The sequence below is a fragment of the Balaenoptera borealis genome (genome assembly GCF_965194805.1).
Source record: "Balaenoptera borealis genome assembly, contig: HAP1_SCAFFOLD_1125, whole genome shotgun sequence".
NCBI lineage: Eukaryota > Metazoa > Chordata > Mammalia > Artiodactyla > Balaenopteridae > Balaenoptera > Balaenoptera borealis.
Window position 1 is genome coordinate 70,001 of NW_028123088.1, and position 11,724 is coordinate 81,724.

The 11,724-nt window shown below is 49.5% G+C and overlaps 3 long non-coding RNA genes across 3 annotated transcripts; 2 read left to right on the forward strand and 1 right to left on the reverse strand.

Moving 5' to 3' along the window:
• Nucleotides 1-2,009: 2,009 nt before the first annotated feature.
• On the forward strand, nucleotides 2,010-3,659 carry LOC309621898. Its single transcript, XR_014240323.1, has 2 exons — nucleotides 2,010-2,275; nucleotides 3,164-3,659. It is a non-coding gene; the product is annotated as an uncharacterized lncRNA (long non-coding RNA).
• LOC309621897 lies at nucleotides 3,398-5,185 on the reverse strand. The gene is made up of 2 exons (XR_014240322.1): nucleotides 4,930-5,185; nucleotides 3,398-4,042 (listed from the first exon to the last, which is right to left on the reverse strand). It is a non-coding gene; the product is annotated as an uncharacterized lncRNA (long non-coding RNA).
• A 3,380-nt stretch (nucleotides 5,186-8,565) lies between these two features.
• LOC309621895 lies at nucleotides 8,566-10,120 on the forward strand. The gene is made up of 2 exons (XR_014240320.1): nucleotides 8,566-9,162; nucleotides 10,052-10,120. It is a non-coding gene; the product is annotated as an uncharacterized lncRNA (long non-coding RNA).
• Nucleotides 10,121-11,724: the final 1,604 nt, after the last annotated feature.

Sequence of the window (11,724 nt, forward strand, 5' to 3'; positions counted from 1 at the left end):
TATGAGGCAGATTTGCATGACATGTTGGACGTGAGAGAACAGATTTCCTGGAGCTGTTGGAGTGCTGAGGAAACCTAGGTCTCCCAAGGAAGAGTGCAGTGTGTTGCCCTACACTCAGCATTCACAGAGTGACTGGGAAAGGTTTCCGGGCCTGGATGTTTCTTAGCAGCCTAGTGGAGCCTGCCGGAACTAGGTGTTCTTGCAGGGAATAGGGTGCCCACGCGAGGTCCTCGGTGTCTTGAAACCTTACTAACCTTAAAAGAAAACAGACCTAAAGCTAATGCTTCAAGGACTCTGCTCCAAGCTTCCGCTTCGGCAGGCTATTCAAGGCTTTACCTTGAGGAAAGGATTCACGTCCAGTTTCCTTTTAGCTCTAGAGCGTCTCAGAAGGAGCTCCCACCCAGGCTATGAAAGCACCCTGTTGATGTAGAGAACACTCGTTCCCTTCCCACAGCCCTGCCTTCAGTGACTAGAGACCCATCCTAAAACTGTTTTTTAGGTAGTTTCAAGGCAGCATGAATGGAGCACTCAAAATGGGAAAGCAAGGCCTGCGCCATCAGGTCCCCGTTTCCAGCGAACACGCAGCCTACCTCCTTGCGATTTCTCCAAGTAAATATACACTCTAGCTACACACTGGTCCCTTCCCTGAATAACGTTTTCTTGGCACGGAGTTCTTCGTGTAGCCAACTGCCTCTTCCAAGGAACGCTCTAGGTACGCTATCGGGGCTTAGCTTCTTCTAAAATCCTGCAGTGTAAGAGGAAAAACTGTGCTTTGGTTACAGCAGGAACGCAAGCCGACTTTCTCCTGTAAGTATGGGTCTTAAGGTTTGACTCTGTACGAGGAATGCGAAGCAGTTTTGGTTCCTCAGTGCCGCTCAGCCTAGGGCTATGAGGCAGATTTGCATGACATGAAGAACGGGAGAAAACAGATTTCCTGGAGCTGCTGGAGTGCTGAGGAAACCTAGGTCTCCCAAGGAAGAGTGCAGTGTGTTGCCCTACACTCAGCATACACAGAGTGACTGGGAAAGGTTTCCGGGCCTGGATGTTTCTTAGCAGCCTAGTGGAGCCTGCCGGAACTAGGTGTTCTTGCAGGGAATAGGGTGCCCACGCGAGGTCCTCGGTGTCTTGAAACCTTACTAACCTTAAAAGAAAACAGACCTAAAGCTAATGCTTCAAGCACTCTGCTCCAATCTTCCTCTTCGGCAGGCTATTTGAGGCTTTACCTTGAGGAAAGGACTCACGTCACGTTTCCTTTTAGTTCTAGAGCGTCTCAGGAGGAGCTCCCTCCCAGGCTATGAAAGCACCCTGTTGATGTAGAGAACACTCGTGCCCTTCCCAAAGCACTGCCTACAGTGAATAAAGACCCGTCCTAAAACTGTTATTTAGGTAGATTTAAGGCAGCATGAATTGAGCATTCAAAATGGGAAGGCAAGTCCTGTGCCATCAGGGCCCCTTTTCCAGCGAACACGCAGCCTACCTCCTTGTGATTTCTACTAAGTAAATATACACTCAGGCTACACACTGGTCCCTTCCCTGAATAACGTTTTCTTGGCACGGAGTTCTCCGTGTAGTCAACTGCCTCTCCCAAGGAACGCTCTAGGTACGCTATCGGGGCTTAGCTTCTTCTAAAACCCCGCAGTGTAAGAGGAAGAACTGTGCTGTGGTTAAGGCAGGAACGCAAGCCGACTTTCTCCTGTAAGTATGGGGTCTTAAGGTATGACTCTGTACGAGGAATGCAAAGCAGTTTTGGTTTCTCAGTGCCGCTCAGCCTAGGGCTATGAGGCAGATTTGCATGACATGTTGGACGTGAGAGAACAGATTTCCTGGAGCTGTTGGAGTGCTGAGGAAACCTAGGTCTCCCAAGGAAGAGTGCAGTGTGTTGCCCTACACTCAGCATTCACAGAGTGACTGGGAAAGGTTTCCGGGCCTGGATGTTTCTTAGCAGCCTAGTGGAGCCTGCCGGAACTAGGTGTTCTTGCAGGGAATAGGGTGCCCACGCGAGGTCCTCGGTGTCTTGAAACCTTACTAACCTTAAAAGAAAACAGACCTAAAGCTAATGCTTCAAGGACTCTGCTCCAAGCTTCCGCTTCGGCAGGCTATTCAAGGCTTTACCTTGAGGAAAGGATTCACGTCCAGTTTCCTTTTAGCTCTAGAGCGTCTCAGAAGGAGCTCCCACCCAGGCTATGAAAGCACCCTGTTGATGTAGAGAACACTCGTTCCCTTCCCACAGCCCTGCCTTCAGTGACTAGAGACCCGTCCTAAAACTGTTTTTTAGGTAGTTTCAAGGCAGCATGAATGGAGTATTCAAAATGGGAAGGAAAGGCCTGTGCCATCAGGTCCCCTTTTCCAGCGAACACGCAGCCTACCTCCTTGTGATTTCTCCAAGTAAATATACACTCTAGCTACACACTGGTCCCTTCCCTGAATAACGTTACCTTGGCAAGGAATTCTCCGTGTAGCCAACTGCCTCTCCCAAGGAACGCTCTAGGTACGCTATCGGGGCTTAGCTTCTTCTAAAACCCTGCAGTGTAAGAGGAAGAACTGTGCTGTGGTTAAGGCAGGAACGCAAGCCGACTTTCTCCTGTAAGTATGGGATCTTAAGGTATGACTCTGTACGAGGAAGGCAAAGCAGTTTTGGTTTCTCAGTGCCGCTCAGACTAGGGCTATGAGGCATATTTGCATGACATGTAGGAGGTGAGAGAACAGATTTCCTGGAGCTGTTGGAGTGCTGAAGAAATCCAGCTCTCCCAAGGAAGAGTGCAGTGTGTTGCCCTACACTCAGCATACACAGAGTGACTGGGAAAGGTTTCCGGGCCTGGATGTTTCTTAGCAGCCTAGTGGAGCCGGCCGGTACTAGGTGTTCTTGCAGGGAATAGGGTACCTACGCGAGGTCCTCGGTGTCCTGAAAGCTTACTAACCTTAAAAGAAAACAGACCTAAAGCTAATGCTTCAAGCACTCTGCTCCAATCTTCCTCTTCGGCAGGCTATTCGAGGCTTTACCTTGAGGAAAGGACTCACGTCACGTTTCCTTTTAGTTCTAGACAGTCTCAGGAGGAGCTCCCTCCCAGGCTATGAAAGCACCCTGTTGATGTAGAGAACACTCGTTTCCTTCACAAAGCCCTGCCTACAGTGAGTAGAGACCCGTCCTAAAACTGTTATTTAGGTAGTTTCAAGGCAGCATGAATGGAGCATTCAAAATGGGAAGGCAAGGCCTGTGCCATCAGGTCCCCGTTTCCGGCGAACACGCAGCCTACCTCCGTGAGATTTCTACTAAGTAAATATACACTCTAGCTACACACTGGTCCCTTCCGTGAATAACGTTACCTTGGCACGGTGTTCTCCGTGTAGCCAACTGCCTCTCCCAAGGAACGCACTAGGTACGCTATCGGGGCTTAGCTTCTTCTAAAACCCTGCAGTATAAGAGGAACATCTGTGTGGTGGTTAAGGCAGGAACGCAAGCTGACTTTCTCCTGTAAGTATGGGGTCTTAAGGTATGACTCTGTACAAGGAATGCGAAGCAGTTTTGGTTCCTCAGTGCCGCTCAGCCTAGGGCTATGAGGCAGATTGGCATGACATGTAGGACGTGAGAGAACAGATTTCCTGGAGCTGTTGGAGTGCTGAGGAAACCTAGATCTCCCAAGGAAGAGTGCAGTGTGTTGCCCTACACTCAGCATACACAGAGTGACTGGGAAAGTTTTCCGGGCCTGGATGTTTCTTAGCAGCCTAGTGGAGCCGGCCGGTACTAGGTGTTCTTGCAGGGAATAGGGTGCCCACGCGAGGTCCTCGGTATCCTGAAAGCTTACTAACCTTAAAAGAAAACTGACCTAAAGCTAATGCTTCAAGGACTGTGCTCCAAGCTTCCGCTTCGGCAGACTATTCGAGGCTTTAACTTGGGGAAAGGACTCACGTCACGTTTCCTTTTAGCTCTAGAGCGTCTCAGGAGGAGCTCCCACGCAGGCTATGAAAGCACCCTGTTGATGTAGAGAACACTCGTTCCCTTCCCAGAGCCCTGCCTACAGTGACTAGAGACCCGTCCTAAAACCTTTTTTTAGATAGTTTCAAGGCAGCATGAATGGAGCATTCAAAATGGGAAAGCAAGGCCTGTGCCATCAGGTCCCCGTTTCCAGCGAACACGCAGCCTACCTCCTTGCAATTTCTCCAAGTAATTATACACTCTAGCTACACACTGGTCCCTTCTCTGAATAATGTTTTCTTGGCACGGAGTTCTTCGTGTAGCCAACTGCCTCTTCCAAGGAACGCTCTAGGTACGCTATCGGGGCTTAGCTTCTTCTAAAATCCTGCAGTGTAAGAGGAAAAACTGTGCTTTGGTTACAGCAGGAACACAATCCGACTTTCTCCTGTAAGTATGGGTCTTAAGGTTTGACTCTGTACGAGGAAGGCAAAGCAGTTTTGGTTTCTCAGTGCCGCTCAGACTAGGGCTATGAGGCATATTTGCATGACATGTAGGAGGTGAGAGAACAGATTTCCTGGAGCTGTTGGAGTGCTGAAGAAATCCAGCTCTCCCAAGGAAGAGTGCAGTGTGTTGCCCTACACTCAGCATACACAGAGTGACTGGGAAAGGTTTCCGGGCCTGGATGTTTCTTAGCAGCCTAGTGGAGCCGGCCGGTACTAGGTGTTCTTGCAGGGAATAGGGTGCTCACGCGAGGTCCTCGGTGTCTTGAAACCTTACTAACCTTAAAAGAAAACAGACCTAAAGCTAATGCTTCAAGCACTCTGCTCCAAGCTTCCGCTTCGGCAGGCTATTCGAGGCTTTACCTTGAGGAAAGGTCTCACGTCAAGTTTCCTTTTAGCTCTAGAGCGTCTCAGGAGCAGCTCCCTCCCAGGCTATGAAAGCACCCTGTTGATGTAGAGAACACTCGTGCCCTTCACAAAGCCCTCCCTACAGTGACTAGAGACCTGTCCTAAAACTGTTATTTAGGTAGTTTCAAGGCAGCATGAATGGAGCATTCAAAATGGGAAGGCAAGGCCTGTGCCATCAGGTCCCCGTTTCCGGCGAACACGCAGCCTACCTCCTTGTGATTTCTACTAAGTAAATATACACTCTAGCTACACACTGGTCCCTTTCCTGAATAAAGTTTTCTTGGCACGGAGTTCTCTGTGTAGCCAACTGCCTCTCCCAAAGAACGCTCTAGGTACGCTACCGGGTTTTAGCTTCTTCTAAAACCCTGCAGTGTAAGAGGAAGAACTGTCTGTGCTCTGGTTAAGGCAGGAATGCAAGCCGGCTTTCTCCTGTATGTATGGGGTCTTAAGGTATGACTCTGTACGAGGAATGCAAAGCAGTTTTGGTTTCTCAGTGCCGCTCAGCCTAGGGCTATGAGGCAGATTTGCATGACATGTAGGACGTGAGAGAACAGATTTCCTGGAGCTGTTGGAGTGCTGAGGAAACCTAGGTCTCCCAAAGAAGAGTGCAGTGTGTTGCCCTACACTCAGCATACACAGAGTGACTGGGAAAGGTTTCCAGGCCTGGATGTTTCTTAGCAGCCTAGTGGAGCCTGCCGGAACTAAGTGTTCTTGCAGGGAATAGGGTGCCCACGCGAGGTCCTCGGTGTCTTGAAACCTTACTAACCTTAAAAGAAAACAGACCTAAAGCTAATGCTTCAAGCACTCTGCTCCTAGCTTCCGCTTCTGCAGGCTATTCGAGGCTTTACCTTGAGGAAAGGACTCAAGTCAAGTTTCCTTTTAGCTCTAGAGCGTCTCAGGAGGAGCTCCCTCCCAGGATATGAAAGCACCCTGATGATGTAGAGAACACTCGTGCCCTTCCCAGAGCCCTGCCTACAGTGACTAGAGACCCGTCTTAAAACTGTTTTTTAGGTAGTTTCAAGGCAGCATGAATGGGGCATTCAAAATGGGAAAGCAAGGCCTGCGCCATCAGGTCCCCGTTTCCAGCGAACACGCAGCCTACCTCCTTGTGATTTCTCCAAGTAAATATACACTCAGGCTACACACTGGTCCCTTCCCTGAATAACGTTTTCTTGGCACGGAGTTCTTCGTGTAGCCACCTGCCTCTCCCAAGGAACGCTCTAGGTACGCTATCGGGGCTTAGCTTCTTCTAAAACCCTGCAGTGTAAGAGGAAGAACTGTGCTGTGGTTAAGGCAGGAATGCAAGCCAACTTTCTCCTGTAAGTATGGGGTCTTAAGGTATGACTCTGTACGAGGAATGCAAATCAGTTTTGGTTTCTCAGTGCCGCTCAGCTTAGGGCTATGAATCAGATTTGCATGACATGTAGGACGTGAGAGAACAGATTTCCTGGAGCTGTTGTAGTGCTGAGGAAACCTAGGTCTCCCAAGGAAGAGTGCAGTGTGTTGCCCTACACTCAGCATTCACAGAGTGACTGGGAAAGTTTTCCGGGCCTGGATGTTTCTTAGCAGCCTAGTGGAGCCTGCCGTTACTAGGTGTTCTAGCAGGGAATAGTGTGCCCTCGCGAGGTCCTCGGTGTCTTGAAACCTTACTAACCTAAAAAGAAAACAGACCTAAAGCTAATGCTTCAAGGACTCTGCTCCAAGCTTCCGCTTCGGCAGGCTATTCAAGGCTTATCCTTGAGGAAAGGACTCACGTCAAGTTTCGTTATAGCTCTAGAGCGTCTCAGGAGGAGCTCCCACCCAGGCAATGAAAGCACCGTGTTGATGTAGAGAACACTCGTTCCCTTCCCACAGCCCTGCCTACAGTGACTAGAGACCCGTCCTAAAACTGTTTTTTAGGTAGTTTCAAGGCAGCATGAATGGAGCATTCAAAATGGGAAAGCAAGGCCTGTGCCATCAGGTCCCCGTTTCCGGCGAACACGCAGCCTACCTCCTTGTGATTTCTCCAAGTAAATATACACTCTAGCTACACACTGGTCCCTTCCCTGAATAACGTTTTCTTGGCACAGAGTTCTCCGTGTAGCCTACTGCCTTTCCCAAGGAAAGCTCTAGGTACGCTATCGGGGCTTAGCTTCTTCTAACACCCTGCAGTGTAAGAGGAAGAACTGTGCTGTGGTTAAGGCAGGAACGCAAGCCGACTTTACCCTGTAAGTATGGGGTCTTAAGGTATGACTCTGTACGAGGAATGCAAAGCAGTTTTGGTTTCTCAGTGCCGCTCAGCCTAGGGCTATGAGGCATATTTGCATGACGTGTAGGACGTGAGAGAAGAGATTTCCTGGAGGTGTTGGAGTGCTGGAGAAACCTAGGTCTCCCAAAGAAGAGTGCAGTGTGTTGCCCTACACTCAGCATACACAGAGTGACTGGGAAAGGTTTCCGGGCCTGGATGTTTCTTAGCAGCCTAGTGGAGCCTGCCGTTACTAGGTGTTCTTGCAGGGAATAGTGTGCCCTCGCGAGGTCCTCGGTGTCTTGAAACCTTACTAACCTTAAAAGAAAACAGACCTAAAGCTAATGCTTCAAGGACTCTGCTCCAAGCTTCCGCTTCGGCAGGCTATTCAAGGCTTATCCTTGAGGAAAGGACTCACGTCAAGTTTCCTTATAGCTCTAGAGCGTCTCAGGAGGAGCTCCCACCCAGGCAATGAAAGCACCGTGTTGATGTAGAGAACACTCCTTCCCTTCCAAGAGCCCTGCCTACAGTGACTAGAGACCCGTCCTAAAACTGTTTTTTAGGTAGTTTCAAGGCAGCATGAATGGAGCATTCAAAATGGGAAAGCAAGGCCTGTGCCATCAGCTCCCCGTTTCCAGCGAACACGCAGCCTACCTCCTTGTAATTTCTCCAAGTAAATATACACTCTAGCTACACACTGGTCCCTTCCCTGAATAACGTTACCTTGGCACGGAGTTCTCCGTGTACCCAACTGCCTCTCCCAAGGAACGCACTAGGTACGCTATCGGGGCTTAGCTTCTTCTAAAACCCTGCAGTGTAAGAGGAACATCTGTGTGGTGGTTAAGGCAGGAACGCAAGCCGACTTTTTCCTGTAAGTATGGGGTCTTAAGGTATGACTCTGTACAAGGAATGCGAAGCAGTTTTGGTTCCTCAGTGCCGCTCAGCCTAGGGCTATGAGGCAGATTTGCATGACATGTAGGAAGTGAGAGAACAGATTTCCTGGAGCTGCTGGATTGCTGAGGAATTCTATGTCTCCCAAGGAAGAGTGCAGTGTGTTGCCCTACACTCAGCATACAGAAAGTGACTGGGAAAGGTTTCCGGGCCTGGATGTTTCTTAGCAGCCTAGTGGAGCCTGCCGGTACTAGGTGTTCTTGCAGGGAATAGGGTGCCCACGCGAGGTCCTCGGTGTCTTGAAACCTTACTAACCTTAAAAGAAAACAGACCTAAAGCTAATGCTTCAAGCACTCTGCTCCAAGCTTCCGCTTCGGCAGGCTATTCGAAGCTTTACCTTGAGGAAAGGACTCACGTCAAGTTTCCTTTTAGCTCTAGAGCGTCTCAGGAGCAGCTCCCTCCCAGGCTATGAAAGCACCCTGTTGATGTAGAGAACACTCGTGCCCTTCACAAAGCCCTCCCTACAGTGACTAGAGACCTGTCCTAAAACTGTTATTTAGGTAGTTTCAAGGCAGCATGTATTGAGCATTCAAAATGGGAAGGCAAGGCCTGTGCCATCAGGTCCCCGTTTCCGGCGAACACGCAGCCTACCTCCTTGTGATTTCTACTAAGTAAATATACACTCAGGCTACACACTGGTCCCTTCCCTGAATAACGTTTTCTTGGCACGGAGTTCTTCGTGTAGCCACCTGCCTCTCCCAAGGAACGCTCTAGGTACGCTATCGGGGCTTAGCTTCTTCTAAAACCCTGCAGTGTAAGAGGAAGAACTGTGCTGTGGTTAAGGCAGGAATGCAAGCCAACTTTCTCCTGTAAGTATGGGGTCTTAAGGTATGACTCTGTACGAGGAATGCAAAGCAGTTTTGGTTTCTCAGTGCCGCTCAGCTTAGGGCTATGAAGCAGATTTTCATGACATGTAGGACGTGAGAGAACAGATTTCCTGGAGATGTTGGAGTGCTGAGGAAACCTAAGTCTCCCAAGGAAGAGTGCAGTGTGTTGCCCTACACTCAGCATACACAGAGTGACTGGGAAAGGTTTCCGGACCTGGATGTTTCTTAGCAGCCCAGGGGAGCCTGCCGGTACTCGGTGTTCTTGCAGGGAATAGGGTGCCCACGCGAGGTCCTGGTGACCTTATAAGCTTACTAACGTTAAAAGAAAGCAGACCTAATGTTAACACTCAAGGACTCTGCTCCAAGCTTCGGCTTCGGCAGGCTATTCAAGGCTTTACCTTTAGGAAAGGACTCACGTCAAGTTTCCTTTTAGCTCTAGAGCGTCTCAGGAGGAGCTCCCACCCAGGCTATGAAAGCACCCTGTTGATGTAGAGAACACTCGTGCCCTTACCAGAGCCCTGCCTACAATGACTAGAGAACCGTCCTAAAACTGTTATTTAGGTTGTTTCAAGGCAGCATGAATGGAGCGTTCAAAATGGGAGGGTAAAACTTGTGCCATCAGTTCCCCGTTTCCAGCGAATACGCAGCTTACTTCCTTGTGATTTCTACCAAGTAAATGTACACTCTAGCTACACACTTGTCCCTTCCCTGCATAACGTTTTCTTGGATCGGAGTTCTGCGTGTAGCCAACTACCTCTCCCAAGGAAAGCTCTAGGTACGGTATCGGGGCTGAGCTTCTTCTAAAACCCTGCAGTGTAAGAGGAAGAACTGTGCTTTGGTTACAGCAGGAACGTAAGCCGACTTTCTCCTGTAAATATGGCGTCTTAAGATATGACTCTGTAGAAGGAATGCGAAGCAGTTTTGGTTTCTCAGTGCCATTCAGCCTAGGGCAATGTGGCAGATTGGCATGACATGTAGGACGTGAGAGAACAGATTTCCTGGATCTGTTGGAGTGCTGAGGTAATCCAGCTCTCCCAAGGAAGAGTGCAGTGTGTTGCCCTACACTCAGCATACACAGAGTGACTGGGAAATTTTTCCGGGCCTGGATGTTTCTTAGCAGCCCAGGGGAGCCTGCCTGTACTCGGTGTTCTTGCAGGGAATAGGGTGCCCACGCGAGGTCCTCGGTGTCCTGAAAGCTTACTAACCTTAAAAGAAAACAGACCTAAAGCTAATGCCTCAAGGACTCTGCTCCAAGCTTCCGCTTCGGCAGGCTATTCAAGGCTTTACCTTGAGGAAAGGACTCACGTCCAGTTTCCTTTTAGCTCTATATCGTCTCAGGAGGAGCTCCCTCCCAGGCTATTAAAGCTCCCTGTTGATGTAGAGAACACCCGTTCCCTTACCAGAGCCGTGCCTACTGTGACTAGAGACCCGTCCTAAAACTGTTATTTAGGTAGTTTCAAGGCAGCATGAATGGAGCATTCAAAATGGGAAAGCAAGGCCTGTGCCATCAGGTCCCCGTTTCCAGCGAACACGCAGCCTACCTCCTTGTGATTTCTACCAAGTAAATATACACTCTAGCTAAACACTGGTCCCTTCCCTGAATAACGTTTTCTTGGCACGGAGTTCTCCGTGTAGCCAACTGCCTCTCCCAAGGAGTGCTCTAGGTACGCCATCGGGGCTTAGCTTCTAATAAAACCCTGCAGTGTAAGAGGAAGAACTCTGCTTTGGTTATAGCAGGAATGCAAGCCGAATTTCTCCTGAAAGTATGGGGTCTTTTGGTATACCTCTGTAGAAGGAATGCGAAGCAGTTTTGGTTTCTCAGTGCCGCTCAGCCTAGGGCTATGAGGCATATTTGCATGACATGTAGGACGTGAGAGAAGAGATTTCCTGGAGCCGTTGGAGTGCTGAGGAAACCTAGGTATCCCAAGGAAGAGTGCAGTGTGTTGCCCTACACTCAGCATACACAGAGTGACTGGGAAAGGTTTCCGGGCCTGGATGTTTCTTAGCAGCCTCTTGGAGCCTGCCGATTCTAGGTGTTCTTGCAGGGAATAGGGTGCCCACGCGAGGTCCTCGGTGTCTTGAAACCTTACTAACCTTAAAAGAAAACAGACCTAAAGCTAATGCTTCAAGGACTCTGCTCCAAGCTTCCGCTTCGGCAGGCTATTCGAGGCTTTACCTTGAGGAAAGGACTCACGTCAAGTTTCCTTTTAGCTCTAGAGCCTCTCAGGAGGAGCTCCCTCCCAGGCTATGAAAGCACCCTGTTGATGTAGAGAACACTCTTGCCCTTCCCAAAGCCCTGCCTACAGTGACAAGAGACTAGTCCTAAAACTGTTATTTAGGTAGTTTCAAGGCAACATGAATTGAGTATTCAGAATGGGAAGGCAAGGCCTGTGCCATCAGGTCCCCGTTTCCAGCGAACACGCAGCCTACCTCCTTGTGATTTCTACTAAGTAAATATACAATCTAGCTACACACTGGTCCCTTTCCTGAATAACGTTTTATTGGCACGGAGTTCTCCGTGTAGCCAACTGACTCTCCCAAGAAACGCTCTAGGTACGCTATCGGGGCTTAGCTTCTTCTAAAACCCTGCAGTGTAAGAGGAAGAAATGTGCTGTGGTTAAGGCAGGAATGCAAGCCGACTTTACCCTGTAAGTATGGGGTCTTAAGGTATGACTCTGTACGAGGAATGCAAAGCTGTTTTGGTTTCTCAGTGCCGCTCAGCCTAGGGCTATGAGGCATATTTGCATGACATGTAGGACATGAGAGAAGAGATTTCCTGGAGCTGTTGGAGTGCTGAGGAAATCCAGCTCTCCCAAGGAAGAGTGCAGTGTGTTGCCCTACACTCAGCATACACAGAGTGACTGGGAAAGTTTTCCGGGCCTGGATGTTTCTTAGCAGCCT